Raw genomic sequence first — 26,531 nt, forward strand, 5'->3', positions numbered from 1 at the left:
AGGTGTGAGCAATAGAGCTATGCAGAACATTCACAGCATCACATCAGACCTATTGCATAAATACAAACTCTTGATCTGTGTCAAAATGAGAACTCAGATGCATATCCAAAGTCCCATATTTTTTATACTTTCAGAAGCCCTATGGAATATCAAGGAAAACACATCGATCTTTCTCCTGAGGAAATGCTCTGAAAAAAGGAATTCTGTGTGTGCCAGACAGCACAGTGGAGAATTCTACCTTTTTAAGCAGATGAAAGATAAGACACTGCCTACATATGCAAAGGATATGCAGTACAAACTCAATAGTCCTTCTTCCACACCTCAGCCCAGGAGCTACAGATTATAACCTTTCACCCTGTACTGCACACAATCAGAGCTTGGCTCCCAAGCATAGAGCTGATTTTATGCAGGAGTTTTCAAAGCACCCGCTTCCTTCTCTTTTTTTTGGCTTCCCACTAAGTAATACCTGTAGAACATGTCTGACAAACGTTTGAAAGGTCAGGGGCTGGTGGCTAACAGGAAAACTCATTCTACGGCTCTATACGTAGGATAGGGTAGGTGCATTTCACAGTGTGTCCTGTAGTCCAGGCCTCATGATGTACATCTGGTTACATTGCACTATGTCTCAGGGCAAAATACTGGGGAGCGACCTCACTTTACTATAGAGGGAAGGTGGAGTACATTCCAGAATCAAGGTAAAATCACTATATCTTTTTTTTCTTTAACATTATATATACTTTTCATAAGCCAAAAGTTAAAATTATTTCTGTCAAGAAGATGCATTCCACAGGCGGTATGGAAATGGCAACACATCAGATGTAGGTCAGTAAAAGACCGTAGAACATCTTCATGTGTCTTTGTGGCTTGCTTTCCAGGCTGCTCTATTCCACAGGCTGCTCTCGCTCTCAAACTTTACATGGAAAACTCACAGAAGAGCAGACTTGTACATAATAGCAATCAGTGGCTCAAAGGCAAATGTTTTCCATCTCTGTACTATTTTAAAAAGGGACAGTATTCCAAAAACTCTTAGGAAAAAAATACATGCTTAGATGCTGCCCTTTTTAAAATCTACACATTGAGTTGAGAAGCACATTCAGAAAGTGCCACCAAAGAGGTCATACTGTAAATTCAGGTTGAAATCCCTGTCAGAATGTAGACTTAAATTATTCTCCCTGGCCCATGCTTGGACTGTTGTGCTATGAGTCATGATCCATCCTGCTCTTTTTCCTTTTCACACCTGCATGCCTTGTAGACTGGTGGTTAGACCACTTGGAGGTGCAAAACTGGTTCAAATCTTACCAGGTGGAGTGATGCCTAAAGCAGGAAGTTCCTGGGGCTAACCAGGCACTCACAGCAGTGCATGACTCAGTGAAAGAGGATGACTCTTCTGAAGATTCTGTGAATGCTCTTAGAACTTGTTACATTTTATTGCAGGGGTCTCCAAAGACGCAGTTTAAATCAATTAACTATATCATCACATATATTAAACATAAACTTGTGAGAGCAAATAAAAAAAAGCAGAACAGGTTGTCTAGAGAGGCCATGGAGTCTCCATTCTTGCAGATACTCAAAACCCAACCTGATCTGGCTGACAGTGTTTGAGTAGTGGGTTGGATAAGACAGTCTCCAGAGTTGTCTTCCAGATACAAGAATTCTGTGATTCTATGACTTTGATTTTTTTTGGGGGGGATGCTGGTGGGGGCGGGGGGGAAGAAAAAAGAAAGAGAGGTGTTCTATTTTCATAAGAGTAAAAAGCATTGGAGAAAAGTGAGATTATTTTGGATCTGACAAGTGTAAAGCTTTTCATTTGTTTTAGCTGCAAAATTATAAATTCAGTTATGGTCTTAATTGCAGTTAGTGAGCCCTCTTAAATTCAGAGCTTGTTTTGAATCAGTTGAGCTACAGCAGCATTGATGGATGTGTGTGGCACCACTGTGGCTGGGATGTGAAATCATGTGCTTTCCCCTCACATGCAGATGCATTTCAGCAATGATTAATCATGTATTTTCTCCTTTGGCAGCCATTCACAGAAGTCTTCACTTGCAAGACGTGTTTTCTTTTTTTTTTTTTTTCTTTTTAATTGTCGTCATAATGAAGTCCCAATTAAGTGATATTTACTGAGGAAACTGGTTACAAATTTGCCTGATGTGTGTCAAAGATGAGCTAATTCCATGTTTTGACAATCTTGATTCAAGAAAACGCATAAATGAAGGTTTTCCAACTGAGATTTATTTAAGTTTCATAGTCTTGAATTGTTTTCCCTTGAAACATTTACTTCAGTAGATCTTTATCAATCTATGCCTGTACATACATGAAGATCTACATGCAAGGACACGTGTTTACAACAATTTGCTGAGGCTCTCCACAGTTGAAGTAGTTTGTGCATATTCATTACTACACCTAAGGGCTGAAAAATCTTTCCTGTGTGACAGATTTTGTCCTAATAATAAATACAGTGTATAACTCCAAAAAAATCAACACTGGGACACTTATTTCTGAAGTATAGTTTAACGCATCCCCAAAGTGTTCTTGGCATTTTATTTTTTATTGCAATAAATACTATTATATTTTGTTGGGAGGGAAGATAAATTCTTAGGCAATTTTTCATAAGATCTATCAATGAGAAGATTGAAAGACCCATGAGCAGTTGTACTTTCTTCTTTCTATTGGTCACTGCCATGTTTCTTAATGTCAGATCCTCCCGACCCTGGAAAAAAAACAAAAACGTAATGTTAGGAAAAATTATTACTTAAGAATAAGAAATAGATAACAACTTGGATGTTAGCTCTTATGATTAAAAATATATTCCCATGTTTTATTTATATAGGCTTATGATTTATGCGTGGCACAAAACTTTAAAAGATGTGAAAGCAGTTTATTATGCTGATTTGAGTACATAAGAAAATTCCCCATTCATTTTATCCTTTACTGTTGGACACCATCTATTTAAACATTTTCAGTGGAGCAGCAAGCATGTTTATCAACAGCAAGGAAGTTCCTTCATTAACTGAATCACAAATTTGCCGCATATATTGCTTCTTGTATGAGGGCTTTTATCTCATGAGGAGAGCTACATGAACCGAAGTATTTATTAACCAATGATTGAATACCATGTAGGATTAAACTTCACTCTGCTTTTGATGCCCAGACACAGGGCTAATACAGCCATAAGATCAACTGACCACGTTGCAGACTTGCCAGTGCAAGGCTTTTCTTGTGTCTGTTGTCAGATAAGGTGGTGCTAGGGGAAGAAGGATGAAGAAGGCATCCCACCTTGCCTCACTCCTTTACCAGGAACATCACTTTCAAAAAAAAACCCTGGAAAAACAAAAAAGAAACAAACAAACTACAAGAGTTGCAGGATTTGTCACATTCAAAGTTGCCTCTTCAAGAAGAAGGGAAAAATGACTTCTGATAATAAAATGATTTTTTAAATGTCTCTAATACACACATTTTCTTTCATTCCCATTCATTCGTAACATGCTTTGCAATCTCATATAGTCTGACATTTATATTAAACTAAAGGGGTCATTGGGTCCAATTCTGCAGAACAAGACATCAGAGTTTAAAGCGTAGCTGATTATTTCTGCTTCTCGGGAACAGGCTCGGGATGAATTAGCACCTCTATTAATCATAATAATACATCTATGTCTTGGTTCTGAAATTCTTGAGATGTTTTCCAGAAACTGCTAACTGGCATGATACTAGCCAAAAAAATACTGAAGCATAGGCCTTAAGTCTCCAGTGGATCCTTCAGAAATTGCCCAGGGCTCACGGCGTAATATTTCTGACAGGAAATATACACTTGAGATGTTTTAAGCTTGAAATGTCACATACACAGCGGAGCTTAAGCCTGAGAACAGCCTCCCCTGTTTCTGAGATCATAACACTAGTATTATAATTGAGAGGATAAAATGCCACTTCCTCACTTCCCATACCCCTCTCCAAATGAAATGTGAGTCACTTCATGAATTTCATCGATGGCAAAGCCTAACGGAATATTTTCAGCCTGTCCTGGACAACCCTATCGCCCAATTCCCTCATACACACACTCACACACGTTATTTCTGCTAGCTTGGATTTCACATCCGCCTCTGCCCAATCGCTTGTGGCAGGCTCTAGTGGTAAAGCAAATGTTCTGCTCCTGTTTTTCCCCTTAGATTTGCAGATCACCGAAGAAGTAGCTTAAAACATTTCCACTTGAGAAAAATGTGAAGAAATTGCTAAAGGTTCTGCAGTCTTGAAACACTAGCAGGCTATTGGCATCAGGATTATTCCCAGACATGATCTTTCCTTTGGAACCTGCAGTTGAATTTGCAGTATTTGTTCGTTTCATGCCTTCTCGGTGTAGTCTGACTCTCTGGCTGATTTTCTTCCTTTCTTTATCTGAGGCTGGCATTTTTTCCACTCTCAATAATTAAGCCGTCTCGATGTTAGAGACATGCCTATTTTATCACATGTGTGTCTCGTACACAGTTGAAAAAGGAGATCTCCAAGGGAGAAGAAGGCTGGCGTCTCTGCTGTTGAAACGGTTTCAATCTGGCCTGAATGCTTTGCCTGCAGTGCTGCAACCCACAAGGGGGTCTTAACCTCTGAAACCTGCTGACTCAAGAGTAATTGGCCAGCATGATGCCACTGTGACCATCAAGTGGAACAAATAAAATTACCCACCATTTCAGTGCCGTGATTGTCCTCTCCCACTGCATGATTCCATGAATTCCCCGGAGGACTGACCTGCTTATAATAAACAAATTGTTTTCTGGGCTCCTCTTCCATTGCCTGTAGGGGAGTTACAAGAAGACAGAACCAAGCTGTGTTAACTATATTTAGTGATCTTTTTTTCTTCTTCTTTTTTTTTTTTTCCTTTTTTTTTTTTTTTTGTTTTTTTTTTTAAATTGCATCAGATGGTTTGTATGACTAGAATCAGTATGATCTTTTAAAATCATATCCTTGAGAAGCAAACTATTAGAGATAATAACATCTCCTCAAGGAAACTCAAGTTTATACAGCAATATAAAGTTATAAATTTAAAGAATTCAAGAGGATTACACATACCCAAGCTGGATGTCTTAATTCATTTTCCTGGGCAAGACAGCTTAAAAGCAGGGATTTTCTTACACTATACACAATTTTGTAATTTGTTTGCATAAAATCAAGCTGTTTACACTCCAGGACATTGCTATATAAAGGTCATTGCCAAAACTTGCTGTCTCCTATAGCAATATAAAAGTGGAATTTCTCCCATGATGGCTGTGGCTTTATGCAGATACACACCAGTGTAACTGAGAACTAAATTTGGCTTTCCATCCCTGTCTAAAAGGAGCTCAGTAATGATCAGAGGGGGAGTGACGGGGCAAGAGTGGGAGAGAGGGGAAAGAGGCAGGTCTTATTCTTGTACTTTTCCTCCTTTATAACCACATAACAGCACCTTAATATCTGGATTCATGCAGAGGAAATAACACGACCTGGTAAATACATCAGTACAGCAAAGGGTGCAAAATTTTATTTTACTGTTTTCAGTAACTGCCGGAGCTGATTATGGCCCTAATGTGGCCACAATTGACTGCAAAAGTGCAGGTTTTGTCCCAGTACTGTAAAGTTTTGTACTAATGCTGTGTGAAATTGCAGTTGTTTAGAGTTTCCAGACTTAATTTGAAAAGAGCAAAACTTTTAGATCGCAGATGTGTGTGAGCTGTTGTTTTGGGAGAGCAGGTAAAGGAGTTCTGCAGAATTTAATCATGATAAAGAGTTAATCGATCACATTATAACAAGAATAGCAAGCTACATTGCTTGCTTGCCTTGACTAACAGCAACTGCTTTAGCTGTCAGTGCCTACCTGAAAACACAGTTTGCTGTTTGTTGCTTCCTATTTCACTTAAAATCCATTCATTTACATCACATGCTCAAATGTAGGCAGATGATTAAGCACACTGTTAAAACAAGATATTGAAAAGCCAAGAAAAAGGAATGGATGTTTCCCTGCATTTTTTCTATATTTATTATGTCTTTATTTTAGTATTTATATTTTAGGATTACCCTGTATCACTCCTAGTTCCACTTCCTTTGGCTTCTTAAGATATTTTAAGGGATATTTTACATAAATTTTAAGTTTTTTTTTTTTTTTCTTTTTTTCTTTAAAGTTTTGAAAGGAACATATTAAGAAAGCTTAAAGAAAGATCAGGAAAGCTTATCTGGTTCTTTCCATCCAAAGGAAACTTTGCCTGAACACATTTTTTAATCCGGAACAGTTGTTGTAAATTAGGAGTCTGACCTCTGTTTCAAATTTAGCATGCATCCATTTAGCAGTTGTTTTATTTCCCAGTAGATAAAGGATAGCACAAACCAACAATGATTCTACCATACACAAGTCTTCACCATGTCTACACATAGTTTCGTTTTCCCTCATACACTTTTCACTGCTGAACACCTTAGTATGTCAAGTATGAGAGAGAATAACAAAAGATAAACTTTTATTTGAGCCTGCAACACTTTCAAGATGGGAAGACAGTCAACAAAGCTAAATTATTCTTCTAAGGCATAGATGACAAGAAGCCAGCATTAAAACCAGCCACCTTTGCTGGAAATTCTGCAAAAGAGGAAGATCACTGAACTATTTTTAAACAGGGCATGTTTGAACTCCAGTTTCCTATGCAAGAGATTTGTGATGTAGTGTGATGCATGAAAAGCCCAAGTTCAGCCAGGTGCTAGAACTCAGGTAACAGACTGTGACCTGTGGAAGAGCTCATACTTCAAGGGCTGTGACAATTCTTAGCTCCTGGAACACAATCCAGCCTTTTGTGCCCTACTGCTTCTTGCAACTCTATCTAAAGAAACAATCTATTTCTGATTATGTTGGGACATTTTATCAAGTGCATCTTCTGTAAGTTTCAACCTATCCACAGTATTTGTTACCAATCTGTTTTTCTCATTTATATTTTGTTGCTTCTCATGGCTGTTTCAGATTCTCTCATGAAGTAGTTTATGTTATAAAGTTATAAAGTACTTTTCTCTATATTTCTCCTGTAATGGAACAACTGGTGGATCTCCTTGTCATGTACATTAAGTATTCTACTCAGTCAGCAGAACAGACAAATCGTGGGATACAGGAATTCCCTTTCAGAAATAAACACACAGAAAACAGGTCACAGTGACTGGGAGGCATTTGAACCATATTGGAGAGCTTTTCAGATTTTGAAGAACACATCATCTCATGGGAAGTATTTGCACCCCCCGAGCCAGTATCCATCTGGGTGCAACAACAATGATTTCATGCACTAGTCTTCGCACTCTCTATGCCTGGAGTCCCCCTGGGGAACAGGGGGAGTGATACCAGTTGAGTATCCTTGCACAGGGGGCTTTTCCACTTTTGTCACTTGAACTTGATTGTATTAATTGAGCCTCTTAATGAGCTATGCCAGTCTTAAGGAAGAAGACATTTCAGCAACAGCAGCAGAAAGACACCAGCACCTGCACGGTCCTCTTCTAAGAACCTGCTATTCTGAGGGAAACCATCACCCAAAACCCCAGAGTAGGCTGCTGGAAAAAGTCTTTTTCAGGTTTGCTGAAATCTGGGAGAGAAGACTTTTGCACAATTGGCTTTAATAGTCTAGGAATAATGGAAAGCTGTAGGCCTTACTATGAAGAGAGAGAAAACAGAGCCCAAACATGAAGAATAATCGCAGGCAGATAACTCTACTTCTCTGTGAAACATAATCCCCAAATACTTTGGGAGAAGATAGATTATTCTACCATAATGACAAGCATTAGTCTCAGGACTCGGTTTTTCAAAGAAACTAAGTTTAAAAATAGACTTCCTAAACCTTGTGGCCTGGAAACTTGTGCAGACATTAAGATTTGTCTGCAGCTCCTTACTTTACTCCTACACTTTACCATCTGCAAACAACTGCTGTAAATGACTGCTTAGGACAGACCTGGACTTTATAGTTCTCACTGAGGCAATATGTCACCTCTATTTATACTACTGTGATCTTATTAAAGAAGGAAATCCTGTCAGTAGTAATCTCAAATTCCTTTAGTTATCATAAATTAAAGCTCTCTACTTCTCTCTTGCAACAAGATTTTCTGTTTTGCCTTAATGTGCATGCATGCACCCATTAGTACATGCTTTTTTAAGTTTTTGTTGTGTTTTTCAGTGAAATCCTAATGGCAACCAACCACAGAAATTCTCTAAATGTTAGTTAGTAGCTAGAGAGACATAAACTCACAGAAGCCTTGACTAATTCTTGCTGATAAACATATCCTTGATGTAATTATTGGCTTAAGTCAAAGGAAGTGTAGCTCTCTGGCTGTAGTGAGCAAATGGAATCAAGGAGCTCTGATGATCTTATTGAGGCCATGTTAGAGCGGGTCTTTGTGAATTTGGTAAATGTAAATGTGAATTTTCTGAGCCTACATATCCCTCTGTGAGATTACTATACTAGTCTCAGCTTTTTTGGGGGAAGAATTTACAGCTCTCTGCAAGCTGGGTACTGCAGTTCCAGGTAGAAACCATGTTAGGAGAATGGAATTTCTCTCCATGTCAGGCAACTGTGATCAGTGATATTACACAATGCAAAATATAACAAAATGAATACATGAATTCTGCCTTAACTAACTTGTAGGGATTCACATACATAGATAAATATTTTTTTCCAAATACATTAAAGTCTCCTTTATTAAAAATGGAAGGGTTTTGTACTTTCTTTGGAGACAGGCTCTGAGAGATAAGTCAAATGACAGGGATTTCTTGTACAGATTTCATGGTCATAAAACATGAGGTGCTTTCAGAAGGCACAGTCAAACAAAAGGCCTTTCTATATTTTGATCCTTCCTGAATAGTTCTTATAACTCTACAGCAAACTTAAGATCACCAGAGAGGGACCACATGTCATAATGATTAATGTGACAAGGGAACGAGGAGGTCAACTAAAGGCACTGCCATTGTCCATAGTCCTTGTCACAGCAGGTGATTTGAAGGGCTAAATCCATTACAGAGAAAAGCAGAACATAAAAATTGAAAATTCTATGCCAGTGTGATACAGGGGTAGTGTTTCTGACTCTGAATCAGCACATGGGGTTGATGCTTTATGAAAAGTAGAAGCCACACAAGCACCTGGAAGCTGTTATTAGTGCGCCCATTCACCTGTCTCTAGCCATGGCCAGTCTCTAAACACTTCAAAGGAATGCAAATAAATAAACAACTTAGGGGCCAATTTATGCATTAAGGGAGAAAAGGAAGTGGGAATTCCTTCCTGGCAAGTATAAATATGGTACAGAACAAATGATCAACAAACAGAAATCATACACACCCTTAGAAATACCAATAAATCACCTACTTCCGAGCTTTCACTTTAAAATCTCAGACTGTCTTTTCTCTAAACATGAAAAAGTCTTTGGAATGTTATAGTATTTTCTACTCACCATTTTTTTATTTTAAATTATTCTTCTTTTTTCAGGAGACCATTCTAGGACATTGCTCCTAAAATACTGAGAAACCTCTTAGAAACCCTGACTCCAAGCTGTGACTGTAACAGTGAAAAGCAGAGCAGATAGAATAAAACCAGCAGATAATTCAAACCATTTGTCCAGCATTTTGAAACTGGAAGATGAATTTAAGAGTTCACAGTCTTCCTCATGGCCTTTGGCTCCTTTGCAGAATTCATCCCTAGAACCATTTGGTGCATGGAAAAGTTGCTCCCAGGAGAATACAAAAACCTCAGATGAAGTGGCTATGGCCTTTTTCACCTGGATACATTCAGCTGCTGTCTTGGATGAGTTCAGACAATATGCCAGATAGTGCTCAATTCTGCTTCAGTGCACTCCCAGAATATGTGTGAGACTACTTTACATCTTCTGCTCTGGGTGGCTGTAAAGCTACCCAAGCTGATGTGCGCAAGTGTTATGTCACTGTTAGGAAAGTAAGTGTTCTGTTCGTCTCATATCTATGCAATCTCATATCTTGCAGGACCTTCATTCCGTATGTGTTCAGGGCTTCTGCTTGTTTGTTGTGTTTTGTTTTCCTTTCCTAACCACTTATATATCTTCAAGTTGTAAATGCTTTGGCATGGAAGTACTGATACTGTAGCAGAGCTCCTGTTATCACAGGCTTTTGGTAATAGCATCAGTTCTACCAGCAGAACTCACTTAAGAATTCACTTAAGAGAGTTCATTTAAGAGAAACTTAAGTATCCAGCCACTGTGATTGCAAATCTAGGGTAATAGTAGTGCTATCATTTTTGAAATTACCATTGCAGAAATAATAGTAGATTGGAGAAGCTGTTAAAGGGTCATTCCCATCACATCTTAATTACAAAGAAATTACTGATATATTTCTGAATGACTAAAGAATCATAAAATATTTAAGAAAAAGAATTGTACTGGATAGTCAATAAAAAACATGGAATGAAAAACAAATACGCTGTTTCTGCATGCAGAATTGAGTTATTTCTTCTCGTGTGTGTATATATTTTTAACAAGGGTGAAACACATTTTAACTGGAGGCTATATTTTGGATTGCTGGGGACTGCACATCTAGAAGATTCAATATCATCATGGTACCTCAAAAAAAAAAACAACACAGAAACCTGAACAAGGTTTAGTTAAACAAAGGTTTAATTATACAAATTAAGTATGCTTCTGGTCAGCGGTCAGCCAATGAATGACAGTGCTCATCCTACTGAAGATATTATATCTAACTGCTACTTAATAGTCCTCATTGACAAAGTAAATATCTTTGTGGGGATATAAAGAGGTGGACCCAAAAAAAAAAGATTATGAGAATGAGAAGAGGGAGGTGTTGAGAGGTGATTAATTTTTCATCTGCATTTTCTACACATCTTAGAAATACAGCTTTGGTGACTTGTGTCTTGTATCTTTGGAAATTAACTGCATGTTAAGAACATTTAATTCATCATTATGGATTTATAACAACTGTATTTGCAATCAGCTCTATTATAGGCTTCACAACACATGCTGATAGCCTTTTACCCTATACATGAGAATAAACAAACATGAAGATTTTAGAGGCTCCCTCTGCCTATTTTAACTGCAATAAAACATGCTTCACAGAATATGAAAGTGGCTTTAGCAGATGAAAGAAAAAGACTCCCTAGATTTTGATCCATTCATTACTGTGGACTTGTTTCACTAGATACAACCTTCCCTCTGCGAGAAACACTGCTTGATCTCTTTCACATTCTGCAGACAATAAAGTAATAAACCAAAATAAAGCCTGGTACTGCAACGTGATGAGAGCCTTCAGAGAACGAAAGAGGCTTCCACCTTCTTTGTCTTACAGGACTGGATACATCGCATGGCAGCAAGACTGATGGAAACAATGTCACTGGAGGCAATTCACACCTTTTGTCAGAGACGGGAAAAGAGAAAGTTTATATTATTTTCACAAGGATGATTTGTAAAGTGCTTTCCCGTGAGCTGAACGGGTCCTCAGAGCCTTACTTTCAAACATTGATGCTGCTTACTGTAAAGGATGTCTTGAAATTCAACAGCAAAAATAGCAGTTTTCTTAGTCATTTACACAGTTTTCACTGCAGTTGCTTGAATGTGGCGGAAATCCCAGGGCAGATATGCATTTGAGTTTAATCTGAGTTTGTTGCCTTAGAGGACACTGGTAACATATTACCTTTCTACAATAAAAAAAAATCTAGATATGGGAAAGTCATCTAGTCCCTGTTGCTAACAGTGCAGATTGCCCTCTGCTGTGTTCCCTAGTGCTTTGTCCAGTCTATTTTTAAATGGACTAAGTGATGAGAATTTCTGCAGAGGAGAGTTCACAGGCAGCCCTCTCTCCCCTAACAAAGCTCTGAACAGATAGAAAAATAATAAGCATTTATTTATTTTTTTCAATTAAGCCTTCTTTCTTTCAACCACCAACGTGCTTAGGATGCTAAGCAGCCACCATAAAACAATTTATTGTTCAAACCAAGATCAGCAACATTAAAAAGAAATCAGTGATAATAATTCAAATTAAATGAAATAAAATAATGAAGCATAAGACAGGACAAGGGTCTTAGCAGATGTTCTACTCAGGAACAAAAGGATCTTGTAGTTAAGATTGCTGCTGCAAACCCTTTCAGCAGAATCCATAACTGTTCAAGCTCTAGGGCCATATCTGTGGGATTTTTAACAGTGCTCAACTGTCAGTGCTTAGCAGGAGATTCAACACTCTTCAAGTGTTCTTAATATCTCACAATTCCAGACCTACACTGAGGGAAATTTAAGACCATATTCCTCAACAAGACTGTTCAGAAAACAGAAAATAAATTAATAAGTAAACAGGGATATCAATTAGATTTGCGCATTTGTATCAGTCTCATCAGGTGAATGTTTCAATTTTGATTATCTTGAAAATCTTCCTTCTATGTCTGCTAAATTTTGACTTACCCGTATCTGCAATAATTTGTCAGGTAACATTAACAGTGAGGAATAGAACAAAGAAAATCACTGTCATTGAACCCAAACATGCATTCGGGAAAAAGCATCAACCAAAAACAAAGTCCAGTGCTTGTCTTTTCCATCCACATTTACCAATGCTAAACTCTACTGGTTGCTACTTGCACCAGAAGATTATTGAAACTTCTGTAGGGGGAGGAAAAAAAAAAAAAAAAAAAGAAAAAGTGTTATATTTCTTTTTGACAGAACCATTAAGGAACTCTGTAATGTTTCAATCTGTGGTCAGTGTTCTGTTTTGCTTGGCTTGCTAAAGCCTCAGCTTCAGTTGGCATTTCCTAAATTAACAGCACATTCACTCCCCACATTAAGACAGTCAGACAAATGGTCCAGCCTAAACTAAGCAGTTTGACACTCATGTGCTCCAGCAAAGCTGAGCAGCATCTCATGACGCTTACATGATTGGATGATATCATAATCATATGATAAAAAGCCATTAGGCCAGGACCAAAACCTAAAACATAGGTCATTATGTTAGATGTAAAAAAGTGTACCCATTTAATAGAAATAAAGAAACAAAAAAGAGTTCTGACACCAGGGAACATCTGGCTAATATTTACATCTCCTGTTTAATTTGGATGCTTCAGTTTAGTTTTCAAGATGGCAGTGTACAGAAACAAATTAAGCCAATCACTCTATCTGCAGTTTAGAAAACCAAGATTTGTTTATAGTTTCTCATATTAATACCTCATCCACTTGGCCAAAATGCCTTGTGAAAAATATACCTCAAACACACAATTCCCCTTTAGTAACAAAGCCGTAATTCAGCATAATTCTTTGTTGATGGGATGAAAAAGGGAGTCATGTAAACTTGGAGTATTGAGATGAACAGATAAAGTTGGGCCATAGGAAACGAAACAATCTTCAGTGCTGTAGGGTTAAACTGAAGCCCATTACAAAAGTCAACAGAATTAGCATTTTGGGGTCCATCCTGCTTTCCTTTAAATCAATGGGATTTTTGTCACTGACACCAGCCAAATCACAGACATGTTCAGTGTTAAAATAACATGAGCTGGATGCAGTCTTTCAGGATGAGCCCTGTGCCTGGGAACTTACAAGTTTAACTCTGTGATGAATTCAGTACAGTGCTCATTTCCAAGAGCCCTGAAAAACATGAGACAAATCAATGATGCATATGTAGAATTTCCAAAAATATTATCTCTAAAAGAAAACCTGGCCAAGTGACAATATTCTTATGTCATAGGTAATTAGGTAAGCTCTAGAACATTCAGGTTACTAAAATGAGATACTGATTTCAAAATACCAGAGAGAATGCAAAGCCTGAGGTCAGATTTTAGTTACAAACCCAGAGGGACAAATGGGGAAATCTCTTAATCAGACTTCTCTGTATCTGAACATTCAAAGGATCTACCAGGCCAAAATCTATTCAACATTACTATTATTGGCAGTTACAAATGGCAACATTAACATCAGTGAATTACAGTATCTAAATCCTAGATCTGGTTAAAGAGTCCTGTGGTTTGTGCTGTTTTAGTCTGCTTTTTCTAGAGGTGGAAGGAATGATTATGGAGGCTCAATGGTTCCTTCCTGTGTCCACCTAAGCTGTCATGACAAAAACACAGAATTAACACTAAATTGGCCAGCTTTATTGTAGCAAGAAATCCACCTTTTCTGCAAAGAACTTAAGAGTAGAAGGAAGACTAGCTGATATACCGAATGACAGATGTATGTATCAGCAGAAAACAATGTAAGCTTTGTCTCAGGTTTGTATTGCCATCTTTGGAGGAATGAAACCTGAAGGGAGCCCAGTGTGTTTGTAACTTCTGCAGGCAGCCACATTTCCAGTCCACAGAATGACAAGTTTCTGAGAAGAGAGAGGGGCCTGAAATTATGTCCTTTCTGCACTGACTTTACCAACAAGCAAAATGCTGCTGCTGGGCTTGCTGGAAGCTATAGCAGACAGGGCAGTGGTGGCAGAGATAAGGTCAGGAGGAAGAATAAGAGCAGCAAGAGGCCACTGCAAAGGCAGCTGGCAACAAAAGCAAGTTTTGGAGGAAGTGAGGGGGCAATTCCCCACAGCAACTGACATCAAAAGGCAGTAGGGTCAAGTTGGCACCACAGAATCATAGAATCATAGCATTTCCTGAGTTGGAAGGGACCCACAAGGACCATCGAGTCCAACTCCTGGCTCTACACAGGACCACCCAGATTTCAAACCCTGTGTCCGACAGTGTTGTGCAGACATTCTTAGTTCCTTCCACCTTATCCGTGCATCCATTGCTATCCTAGAAGACACACCGAAGGTCTTCCTATGCCCTCCATGCACAGCATACACCACACATGATGTAAAAGCACTGCTCTTTTAACTGCTACACAGCTCTCAAATATTTCAGTTGCTTTGGACCAAATAAAGAGTGTCATGATAATACTTTTCTGGAGCCTAAAGGGATGCCATAGGGCCTAGAGGAAACACAGGTCTGCTCTTGGCATCATAGGGGTGCAAACTCCAGCTAGGCCAGTCGTGAAGCACTCCTGGAACTGGTCTGCAGCTCTGAGGCCAGCTGGCAAGAAAGACTCTTGCCAGAAGAGGGAGGCCAGCCCAGCTGGCCTACTGGGAACAGTCTCAGGGCCATGATGACCTCCGGGCCATCTTTGGCACTGCTCTGAGCCAAGGGCCAGCCTTGCAATGCAGCAGTACAGTCAGTCCACTTGTCTTTATTCCAACCATTTAATTTACTAGCAGAAGTACAACCCATCAGAGATAGGGCCTGTAAACAGCTGAGCTGGAGCAGGCTTGAGGCCAGAGGGTGGCCTGTCACTTCTTTTTTTTTTTTTTTCTTTTTTTTCTTTTTGTTTAGAGGGATATATATAGCAACCAAGGCTATATGCTTTAGTGAGTATGAGCATGTGATATCCTTAGCCCTTCTATTCCCAGGAGATAGGAGGGCCCTGTGGCAAGGGACCCATTTCTTAGTTCTTCTGAAACTCTTCAGTGCCCATATGCCTGTTCTTTCTCATACAGTGATTTATGATTTCTACAGAGTCAATGCAGGAGAGTGACAAATGAGAAGTATGCCATGTTCCAAGGAGCTTTTCCTCCCACCTCAGACATCAGAAATCACCATTTTGTGAGGTAAAATCAGATTATTCATAACCTGGAACAGTAATGCCTTGTTGTTCAGCCGTCTAAAATCTGTGCTTTCAAGTGCTTTGGCAAACTAGAATGCCCAAAGTGCACACTTCTGTTTAAAAAACTCATGTTCTTTCACTCTCTTCCCCCCCCCCCCCCCCCCCCCCCCCATTTTTGGGCATGACAGAAATTGAAAGGCAGAAATAGGAAGTTCAGGCCTATCCCTTCTAAATTGTTCAGTCTCTCCTTCCAAAAATGCTCAGGGAAAAATGGATGGTAAGCTGCAGGCAGATTATGAAGTGCTCAGGGTGCTGCAGAAGTGATGTAGTCATTTAAAAGGACAACTTGGAGAAGCATTATGTTTTTTCATTTGATATCCTCCCAAGAACGCCTGCATCAGCCTACTTGAAGTGACAAAAGTCATTACAGATAAACACAGCGGATTGTTTATTTTGGAAAGGGAGCGGGGCATAACTCCTCTCAGGTAAAGCACAGGGCGGTGCTCTCTTTACCTGCCGCTGGATCCAGCAGAGGGGCAAGGTGCTGCATGCTTTGTGTTCGGATGACTAACAAGATCTTTGTCTAGGCTTGAACTCTCATACCTGTTTGCAGTTCCTGGCATACCTCGGATCCCCCCCCCCGCCACCCGCCAAACCCGTGCTGGAGCTCTGGATGGTGTGTCTCTGGAAACAGGATGCCACGGGGATCGAGGGAAGACAAAGCCCCTCAGAAAGGCGAGCAGCCTCGGGCCACTCTAATTACAAGTCCCTGCACTGCTTGAAGGTACTCAGCTGACATGCCTGAACTGTGCAAAGACCTTCAAGTGAACTATTATACAAAGCTCAATGTATCACATGGTTGCGAAGCAGCTGCTAAGTCTCACTGTAAATGAGGCACAGAGATGATAAGTCACATACTCTCATATACAATGTGTTTAAGGAAACCCCCACCCTGCAGATTTTACTGCCTTAGGGTAGGATGAAACTTGGGAGGTGTAGGGGAGGGAGGGAGATGTGGGAAAGAGTTTTATGTGAAGACGTTGTAGTCTACATTAAGGATGTGTTTACTTCTAGTAGCTTTGGCAAGTTAATCATAACATGCATTTAAGTTCTTTCAATAACATTCCCCAAAGTGGATTTTTTAAAATGTCACTTCCCTGTTTAAACCAGCACAGAACTGTACATCAAGATAAGTCTTCTGCATGAAACACAGAAAGCAGTAGTTGCTAACATTTGGTTTCTCCCTTACTCACTTTGCTTGAATACTTAGAAGCCTGCAATGTATGTTTTCAATTCACACAAAAGATGAGTGTAAATGACATGCATATGATTGCAGAGATATGACAAGCAGAAAGACTGACATGATTAAGAACAAAAATCTGGCAAAACAGAAGATGGCAGATGACAGCCTCTGCAGTAATAAACAAGCTGCTTGTGATCATACTGGAAAAAACAAGTGAATGCTGTGGATAAGGTTTAATCACTGCAAAGCGGTGCCTTAAGCTTACTTGCATGGAAGTTTCCTGTAACCTACTGACATACTGTGACTGTAATCATTTCTGAAATCCCAGATGTGTAGAAATGCAGGGCTGGGAAGGACCTGCAGAAGTTATCCATCACTGCACTGAGTTGGGCTCAGCGGTAGGAATCAGTCTGATGCTGAGATGGGAACTCAGACCCATGAGAGCTATTATTTCAGACTCTCCACACTGTCAGTAGGTGGCTCATCTTTTCAAGATTTCCCCTCCAACCATGACAACAAAAAGTAAATATATATGCTTGCCAAAGTGAAAAAATGTTCTTTATATCAAGAAAATATTGCAAAACTGTACTATAAAAGCAAGTTTAATTCTCTTTTGAAAGGATCTGAAAAAAAAATCTTGTAACTTCTTTAACCTGGCATGTGTACATTTTTTTGACAAGCATCTGCAATCATATACTCACCTTCCCACCCCTTCTTCAATTAATGTTACGAAGGGACAGTGCTTCATTGCTGAAACCGAAGCATGAAGTCTTTCTCCTCTACAGAAGGCTTCAAACCACACTGAACTTCCAAGGGACTATTTAAATAGTTAGCCATTTGCTCAGGTGATTTGATCTTGATCTCATTCAAGGCAGATGCATCTCCCTTCAACTTCAAAGAGAACACCCCGACACTTTTCCAAACCGTGTTTCAATCTGGCTAACAGAGGGTTGTACTTAAAACATTTTCTAACAGAGATACTGCAGAACAAAGAAGTAGGTCCAAACTATGTTAAAAATTCAATTTTTAAAAAAAAAAAAAAAAAAAAAAAAAAGGGCTAGATCATCCCAAAGTAAAGTAGGACAAACAGGTTTAGAACTAGCACAGATGGGCCAAAGTGCCTTTTACCCCTTATCACAGACATTTATATTATATGTCAAAATAGTGCAGAATGCAATGATAGTCAAAATTAGAACGTGCTGTCTGGGTCATACAGATTCATCATCAGCTGAAACAAAGTGTATTTTCTCCTGGAGTGGGTCACTGTTCTCCTCAATCATCTCACACTTTTGTTGTGTTTATTTTCAGCACAGAGTTTAATCTTAAAGATGCCATTTAACAAAGAATTTATCCAGATAGTAGCAACATATGGAAGCAGCTGTTTGCAGTTCTTGTTCACAAAATGAGTTACATCTTCCTTTAAACAAGACAGCTTTTCATTTTGCTGCTAAACCTGCAGTTGAATCAGTACAAAACTATAATAAACAAGTCTGGAGAGAGGTCTCCAGCTCAAAGGGAGAGTTACTGTCCATGAACTCTGCCACCCTTTCGTTCTTATTTCCTAGCACAGAACATTTATTTCAGAGAATAGTTATAACATGCAAAACATGAGCTACTTCTTGGCACTTGGTTCTTAATTATTGTTATTATTGTCATTAAAAGAAATCTTGTAGCTGAAAATATCTTCAAAAATGGAAGCGTCTGATATGTTACACATTGCCTTAGTGCATTACAGTAAAAATAAAACAGATAACAATTTGTACAGCATGTCCAAAGGAAGGCTATGTCTACAATCTAAATAAAACAGGGCCAGGGAGTGAACTTGACTGTGGGACTATGGACATCCATTTTGCTTAGTTATTAATACCCCTTCTGGCACAGTTTTGGCCTGTGCTGACCAGCAGTTTTCAGTAATAATGCCCAGGCATGACTGATGGGAGAGCATATGAGGCAGGAAGCTCTCCCAGCAGACAACATAAGTGAGATCAGAGCAGATTAGACCCTATACTTTCCTATAATACTATCCCCATAGGCTTTGTGCATTCAAATATCTATAATACACCCTTGTTTCAGTGCAGGGAACACAATCCTGCTGTTCTCATGATATGAAAACAAGATCCTGATGGGCAGAAACATAGTCCTCAACTTCTGAATGTATCTGTAAAAGAAGATAAAGTAATAACTGCACCTCAGATCCACTTGGAAACATTATGCTCAAAGGAAGTGTGGCATCACATGCTGTGCAACAGGTATAAGAGAACAGTCCTTGACCATGTTTTATCATCAGAAGTGCATCCACATTATCTCAGATATTTTAAGACATTCTGAGTATTTCTTGGAGAGAAGGAGATTATAACATGCTAAACAGAATTGTAAAAGGAAAACATCACCAATAACTCTAATGTATAGACCTTTACCATGGCATGCAATGAGTCAGGCCTGGCAGATCTGGCTATGGGATATGTTGCTGTCTCTTTATAGGAAGAAGTAATTAAAGTCCATGTGGAGGTAAGAAATAAACTTTACAGGAGAATTAAATACTTACTAGAGAGGTTATCAAGGGAAAATAGGGATAAAGACATGTAGAGAAAGTGGGCTCTAGGATAGGAACTGACCATGAAAGGAGCTGAAGTATGTGAGTTATCAAGAGGCTTCAAGCAGGGTCAGAAAGGTGGGAGCTGAAAGTTCACCAGGACACCTATTCAGTTCACCAGTGTACGATCACAGTGATGCTTTCTGGATCATGTGTTGATTTACATATTACTGAAAATCAACTAGCAATGCAATATTTATCAGCTTTGCAATACTATGTAATATATTAGGTAAAAGTAGCCAGTTTCTGTGGAGTTTGCAGTGTAAAATAAGTGAAGTTTAAGGCTAATTAAGCGTACAATATTGTTATGCACTTTTGCCATAGGTAGATTGTAACTATGCCCAGAGAATTGTGTGTAAAGGGCTGATTTTTCATAGGTAGACTAACAAGCACTGAAAGGAGGAAGGCTTTATATTAACTCAAGCCTGGAGACCACTTTTCACTGCTGACTCCTTTGTCAGTGATGCTCTCTATGTGGATGTTATATCTAACAGGGATTTTATAATCCTCGGAGGGAGGGGAAGTAGTGATACAGCATTTTCAGACAGTAAAATATGTAAAAGGTAAATAATAGTCTATTTGGATTGGATGGAAAATGGAAGGAAACATTTTTTACCATAATTATACCAGTTTTAATTACAAGTTTATGCATGTACATGCAATCATAGATACAGGTGTATTTCTGATAGAAAGCCATTTCTCAACTGAAAGCAAAACTTTTTCCTTCCTACGGTCCTTATTCACTGTTTACTGAGATACTTTTTTAAACATTTTATACAAGGTGTGACCCGATACTTAGCAGAAACAGGGTGCTGGGTTCTGTGACCCATGTAGAGTCACAGCTGTAGGTATTATCATATAACAATTTCAGCTTCTTTCCACTAGCTAACCTGGGTTAGAATTAAGCTTAGTAACAAATCATGAAGAACAGTACTGAATGGTGTTAAAATAGCAATAGATAGCAATTCTAACCTGGGTTAGAATTAAGCTTAGTAACAAATCATGAAGAACAGTACTGAATGGTGTTAAAATAGCAATAGATGGGAAGCACCCTGCTTTTATACCCCTTGAACCTATGGCAAGAACTTAGCCAAAAGCCATTGACAGCTTAGCCCTGGGAGATCTTGTGGTGGTTTCAGATGCTGTTTTCTCTCACCTGCCCTGCCATCTCTGTAGTGCAAATTAACAGAAGGGAATATGTATCTACCTATGCAATACCATTCTTTGTTGTTTTTTTTAATCTACCTCTGCAATATGCTTTCCATGTGCCTAGGGTAACACCTCCCCTGGAATCTTCCTTCCTAAGGTGCAAGGAAGATTAGACAGACATTATCACTTTTAGTACTCTATGGGGACAATTTTTCAGTTACATGTATATCAGAAACAGAACTATATGTTCATACTATATGGGAAACAAAGCCACTCCCTAGGTTATCAATGCACTTTGTGTTTCACAGATAAACTTAAGACTTTAAATGTCTCAGTTGCTTAACTTTATAAAGACTTTTGATAGAAGTAGTAATAAAGTGTTATTACACACCCAGCTGTGTGGGATTTTTTGTTTTTCAATAAGTATCTACAACTCTTTTAAACTACTGTATTCCCTCTTTAAAAACTAGAAACAGAAGTCATATTCAGAAATTAAAAGAAATGGCCCTAGCATGAATTAGGAATCTCATTCTGGCCTTGTTAAAGCTCAGGGTGAGGTAATTTTCCGAGCAAATTAAAGACAACTGTAATGCACATATTTCATAGAAATCAGAAATACAGAGCAAGAAAGGAGTGTCTAATTTACCTGGTCCATTCCTCTGCTTTGACAATACGTGTGTTTTCTCCAGCACGCATTTGTTTTATTCCTGAATTATTTTAAAACTTCCAAAGACTGTGTAAGTGCTTAGTTATCCTCAGAGTGGTAAAAGGTTTTTGTTCTTTTATGGTTTGGGTTTTGTTGTGCTTTTTTTCCTCAATGTCTAACCTAAACCTTCCTTCCTTCAAATTAAAGCAATCATTTTTTTCTGTGCTTTGTCAGTGGACTTGGAGTATAATTGATCACTGTCCTCTTTACAACAACCTTCTACATACTTGAAGACTGTTATCATGTCCCTCTCAGGCTCTTCTGTTGTAGACTAAACAAACCCAATTCCTTCAATCTTTCCTCATAGGTCATGTTTTCTAAACCGCTTATCATTCCTGTTGCTCTCTTCTGGACACTTGCCAATTTGTCTACATCTTTCTGAAAACGTGGTGCCCAAAATCGGGTCGAGTTCCACAGCTAAAAGCTCAGAGTGCCAAGCAGGATGGAATTTCTATCTCCATCTGACACACGGCGTTTTCTTTTATTTCACCGCAGAATAATGTTACTGTTCCAAAAAAGACATTATGTTCTTGAGTCATACTTAGTCTGTACTCCACTATCACCCTTGACTCCTTCTCTGTTGCACTGTTGTCCAGCCAGTTGCTCCCTCTCTGTATGCATGTGTACAATTGCTCCTCCTGAGAAACAGTACTTCACACAGATCTTTACTGAATCTCATTACAGTGGCTTCAGATCAGCCTTCCAAATATTCACAAACATTTCTAAATCAAGTTATGCTTTAGAAAGTGCTTACAGTCTTTCCCATTCACAGGGCAAGTTAGATTTTGTAACAAGAGTCTGTGCAGTCTGCCAGGATACTGACCAAAATGGATTTATCAACATCTCACTCTAATAGCGAACCACTCACACCTGTTCCTGAATATTCAGCCAGTTTCTATAACTTTCATTTAAGATGTTTTCCTTCAGTTTGCTTATAGAACGTTGTATAAGCATGGGCTAAAATGCAGGATTAATGTATATAGTGTCTACAGCATCCTTGTATTCATAAAGCAAGTTAAATTGTCAAATAAAGTAATTAGAATGACTTGACCTTCTTTTTCCTGGTAAAGCCATACTGGCTTTTTCTTATCAGCCTTAAGTACTATAAACTGACTGCTTAGTAAATTGTTCCTGTATCTTTCCCAGTATTGATATTAGGCCAGCTGGACATAACATTTCAAGACTCCTTTCAATCTGTACTTAAAGATAGACTTTATATTTTTCCTCCTCTGGTCCTCCAGGGCATCACTTAACTCCCAAGTGTCCCTGACTGATACCCAATGATGTACACAGTCTGCTGTGCTAGTTCACTTACCTCCTCCTCACAAAAGAAGAAATAACAGATATTACATAAAGACATCTCGTTTTATGCTTTCAAAAAATTGTATGCATACAACTTGTAATCATTTTGTGAATAATAATAGAAACTATAACACTAAAATCAGTCTGTGGAGACAAGAAAACACAAATCTTCTCTCAGCATTGCAAACAGTGCTGTAAGCAACGATTTTCACAAGAAAATTGATTTAGTGATCTAAATCACTCCTACAGTTTTGGATTGGCTTCCTTATCACTAACAGCTGAATAGGTCTGAATGTCTCACGGTTCCAAAAAGATGCCTTGATTAGTAGAATATCCTTCACTACGTTCATATTTCAGTTACTGAAATATTTCGTCTGGTTCAGTAACTACAATAAAACTTTGTAAGTGGGGAATAACGGAAAGTTTCTGAATGCTTCAGAGTATCCTCTAGCAAAATCTGGTTTGATTTAATTAATCACATTTATTAATCTTTATTATTTACACTCTGTCAGTGCCAGAAGCTTTTGTTCGGGTCCTCAGGCTTATTGTTTTACGTACTTCAAGTTCCTGTGGAATAAGATTTTTCCTTGCCCTCAAGTATCAGTGTAGCCCCTGAGTGAACCTAGTCTTGTTTTAATTTTGCCATTTTCTCCCTCCATTACATTGGTAAAATGTCAAATGCTGTTTTTTCTGGCAAACGTAACCCCTTTGAAAAAGAGGGGAAGAGAAATGTTTCTGCCAGTCTCGCAAACACTGAAAGTAGATAATTGGAAGGTGAATGAGACAATAAAAAATATTGCCTCATGTACCCATTTACTCTCTACATGCAAGAGTTTAAATTCAAGGTACCTCATATCTGAAAAGTGGCCCCTTGCTTCACAGGTCTTCAAAACTCCAGTCCACATCATTCAATTGGGCAAGGACATATGAGACTCATAATTATCAGGTTTTTATCTGCAATGCTGTATATTGCATTTTAAGTAATGTGATTGTTCTGCTGCCAATTGTGTTGTAGGAGGAAAGATCCCTTGTTGAATGCTTTACTGAGAAAATGTTAACACAAAGAAATGCAGGCAAAACCTTGCTAATGTAATCTGCTACATGACAAGGATAATTTTGGGAGAAATTGATGTCTTGATATCAACTCAGCAAGAATCATAGTGGTGAATGCAGTTAAATCCAGATGGTGACTGGTCACAACTGGTGTTTCCCAGGGATTGATACTGGGACCCATCCTGATTGATATATTTTTTGATGATCAGGATGAAGGGATTGAGGGTACTCTCAGTAAGTTTGCAGATTACAGCAATCTGGGAGGAGGTCTTGATCTTCTTGAGGGTTGGAAGGTTCTACAGAGGGATCTAGATAGTCTAGATCAATGGGCTGCTGAATTGTGCGAGGTGCAATAACACCAAGTGTCAGGTTCTGTAGAAGAACCCCACACAATGTTACAGGCACAGTGAATGGAAACCTGCAGAGTAGAAAAGAACCTGCATGTGCTGGCTGACAGAGACAGCTGAACATGAGACAGCAGTGTGCACAGATCAATGGCATTCTGGCTTGCATCAAAAACAGTGCAGCCATCAGGAGCAGGGAAGTGTACTCAGTCCTGTACTCAGCACTGGTGAGGCCACATTTCAAATACTGTGTTCAGTTTTGGACCACTCACTATAAGGAAGACACTGAGGCCTTGGAATGTGCAGAGAAGGGCAACAAAGCTGGGGAAGGCAATGGAGCCTGAGTTTGAGGAGTGGCTGTGAGAAATGCAGAATAGGGGATACCTTATCACTCTCCACAGCTACCTGAAAGGATGTTGTAGTTAAGTGGGGGTTGGCCTTTTCTCCCACATAACAGTGACAGGACAAGAGGTAATGGCCTTAAAATGTGCCAGGGGAGGTTCAATTTGGACATCAAAAAAAGTTTCCCTTCAGAAAGAGAGCTGAGGCTTTGGAATAGGCTGCCCAGAGAGGTGGTGGAGTTTCCATCCCTGGAGGTGTTCAGGAAATGTGTAGATGATTCATTGAGGGACATGGTTTAGTTGGCACAGTGATGATGGGTTGATGGCTGGACTGAATGATCTTAAATGACTTTTCCAATCATAACAAGTCTATGAGGACCATGTATTAAAAGGGGAGTTCTTTAATATACTTTAAAGTTGATCACCAGAATAGCAAGGCTGCAGTTAACAAAGGAGCAAAACAGTGACAGAACATTATGTTGCCCCAGTTCAGTACTTTTAGTACTCAAATACTGAAAACCTAAGTGCCTAATTTTGTGAGAAATTATGTGTCTGTGTTGAATTTAGGCTTATAAGGGTCTTGCCTTTATGTGTAGGCATTTATAAAATAGACAAACTGAACATACTTAACCTGCAGTAGGTGGAGGATTTATCTGTTGAGGTGGGGCATCACTGCTAACTTTCCCTCTGAAATTCCATCTGGAAACATGTAGGGTAATACAGTCTGAATCTGCTTCACCAGAGTAACAAGAAGATTCTCTCTTATGACTGCAGGTAAAATTTGGTACCACAAACTTGTGTTTTCCATTGATAAAAGCCATAGAATTGAAGTGTGAAGAGGGCCTCAAAACTTTTGAGCATAAGACCGAAAGGACCTTTTAAAGACAGGACAGCAATTACTGCACTGACTAAATTATAAAGCTTATATGACCACTATCCAGTGACATGTTTATGTTTAAGCATAAGACTGAGAGCCTATAGCATGTGTATGTTAACTATGTTAAATTTGAATTTAGGTTTGACTTCAAAATTTTCTGTCCTCCAGCAGCACCTACAGCATGAGTCTGTCACCTAAATTCAACTGCTGCTAACTCATGCAAGTCCAGACACAAAAGGATCATGCTGTACTCGAAGTAAAGCTAATTTCTCCTATACTTTTGCTATAAACTGAAAAGGGGGAGCAACCTCAATCTACCATAAAACATGATCAAATCAGCATTTGATTTAGAAATATTTTAAAGCTGATTTCCCTAATGATCTTGGAAGATCTGCATTGTATACCAGCGAATGAATTATGGTGCAGTAATTCACACTCTTCCTTGATTTTGGCATGGTTCCTCACAGCTTACTTTGAAGAACTGAATAGTAATTTGCATACTGTTGTGCCTTGCTATTTGTTGCTAGTATTCTTTACTACTGTTGTAATGGTAAGTGTTCAAAGCTAACAAATTTTGATAACCCAAATAGGCATACGTACTGTAAAGCTCCAATCACTTTGGAAACTGCTAATTCATACTGAATAATTCCCTTCTACACACACCTCAGGGTGTAGACTCAGGCTAGAATTTGAAAGTAGCAAACTGTGAATTAGTCACTATGAGTAAGGATATCGCAATCTCACCCTTCGTGTAGGCTTTAAAAGATCTGTTGGAAATTCAGAGGGGGAAAAAAATGAATGGTGAGAAAAATCCAAGAATTTACTGTTGCCACAGAAAATAAATTAAATAAAAAATCAGTGCTTCTTTACAAAGGCAGCACTTTTCAACACACAACGTTCATAATTTCAAGTCCTTTTATTATTTCTTTAGAAGATCAGTTCAGTCTAAATACTAGTATACAGAAAGTATGGTTTATTCATTACAATTTTAAATTTCCTCTAGACATTTAAAATTATCTTTTATAAGATCCTCAAACTTTTCTTATTACATAGACATCAACATATTTTGTGCAGTCATCTTGGTTTTGATGTCTTTAAGTTGCTGGCTGCCCCCATTCCCTTTAGTGAGCTCTGAGTGTAAAAACTAAAGTTATACGAGGTACTGACTTCCTAGGTCTAGGATATTTAATTTTGGTACCTCAGCAGAGAATGTGCTGAGAATCTGCTCTGCAATGGAGAAAAAGAACAGTCATTCTATTCCAACATCCAATGTAAAGGTATCAGATTAAACAGTAATCCGCGCAACCTACATGGAGAAATTTCAGCAGTATCTGGATTGGTTTGCCATTAAAAAAACAACCATTT

At 38.8% G+C, this 26,531-nt stretch overlaps 1 long non-coding RNA gene across 3 annotated transcripts; it reads right to left on the reverse strand.

Moving 5' to 3' along the window:
• Positions 1-2,207: 2,207 nt before the first annotated feature.
• LOC146761771 (uncharacterized) lies at positions 2,208-21,305 on the reverse strand. 3 transcript variants are annotated; one of them, XR_014943697.1, is made up of 4 exons: positions 21,190-21,305; positions 4,672-4,779; positions 3,183-3,318; positions 2,208-2,707 (listed from the first exon to the last, which is right to left on the reverse strand). It is a non-coding gene; the product is annotated as an uncharacterized LOC146761771 (long non-coding RNA). The 3 variants fall into 3 exon arrangements; XR_014943698.1 differs by lacking the exon at positions 21,190-21,305 and adding an exon at positions 17,503-17,777 and having other exon boundaries at positions 3,274-3,318; XR_014943696.1 differs by lacking the exon at positions 21,190-21,305 and adding an exon at positions 17,503-17,775.
• Positions 21,306-26,531: the final 5,226 nt, after the last annotated feature.

The sequence above is a fragment of the Coturnix japonica genome, chromosome 2 (genome assembly GCF_054131305.1).
Source record: "Coturnix japonica strain WE chromosome 2, WE-NBRP24, whole genome shotgun sequence".
Classification (NCBI taxonomy): Eukaryota; Metazoa; Chordata; class Aves; order Galliformes; family Phasianidae; genus Coturnix; species Coturnix japonica.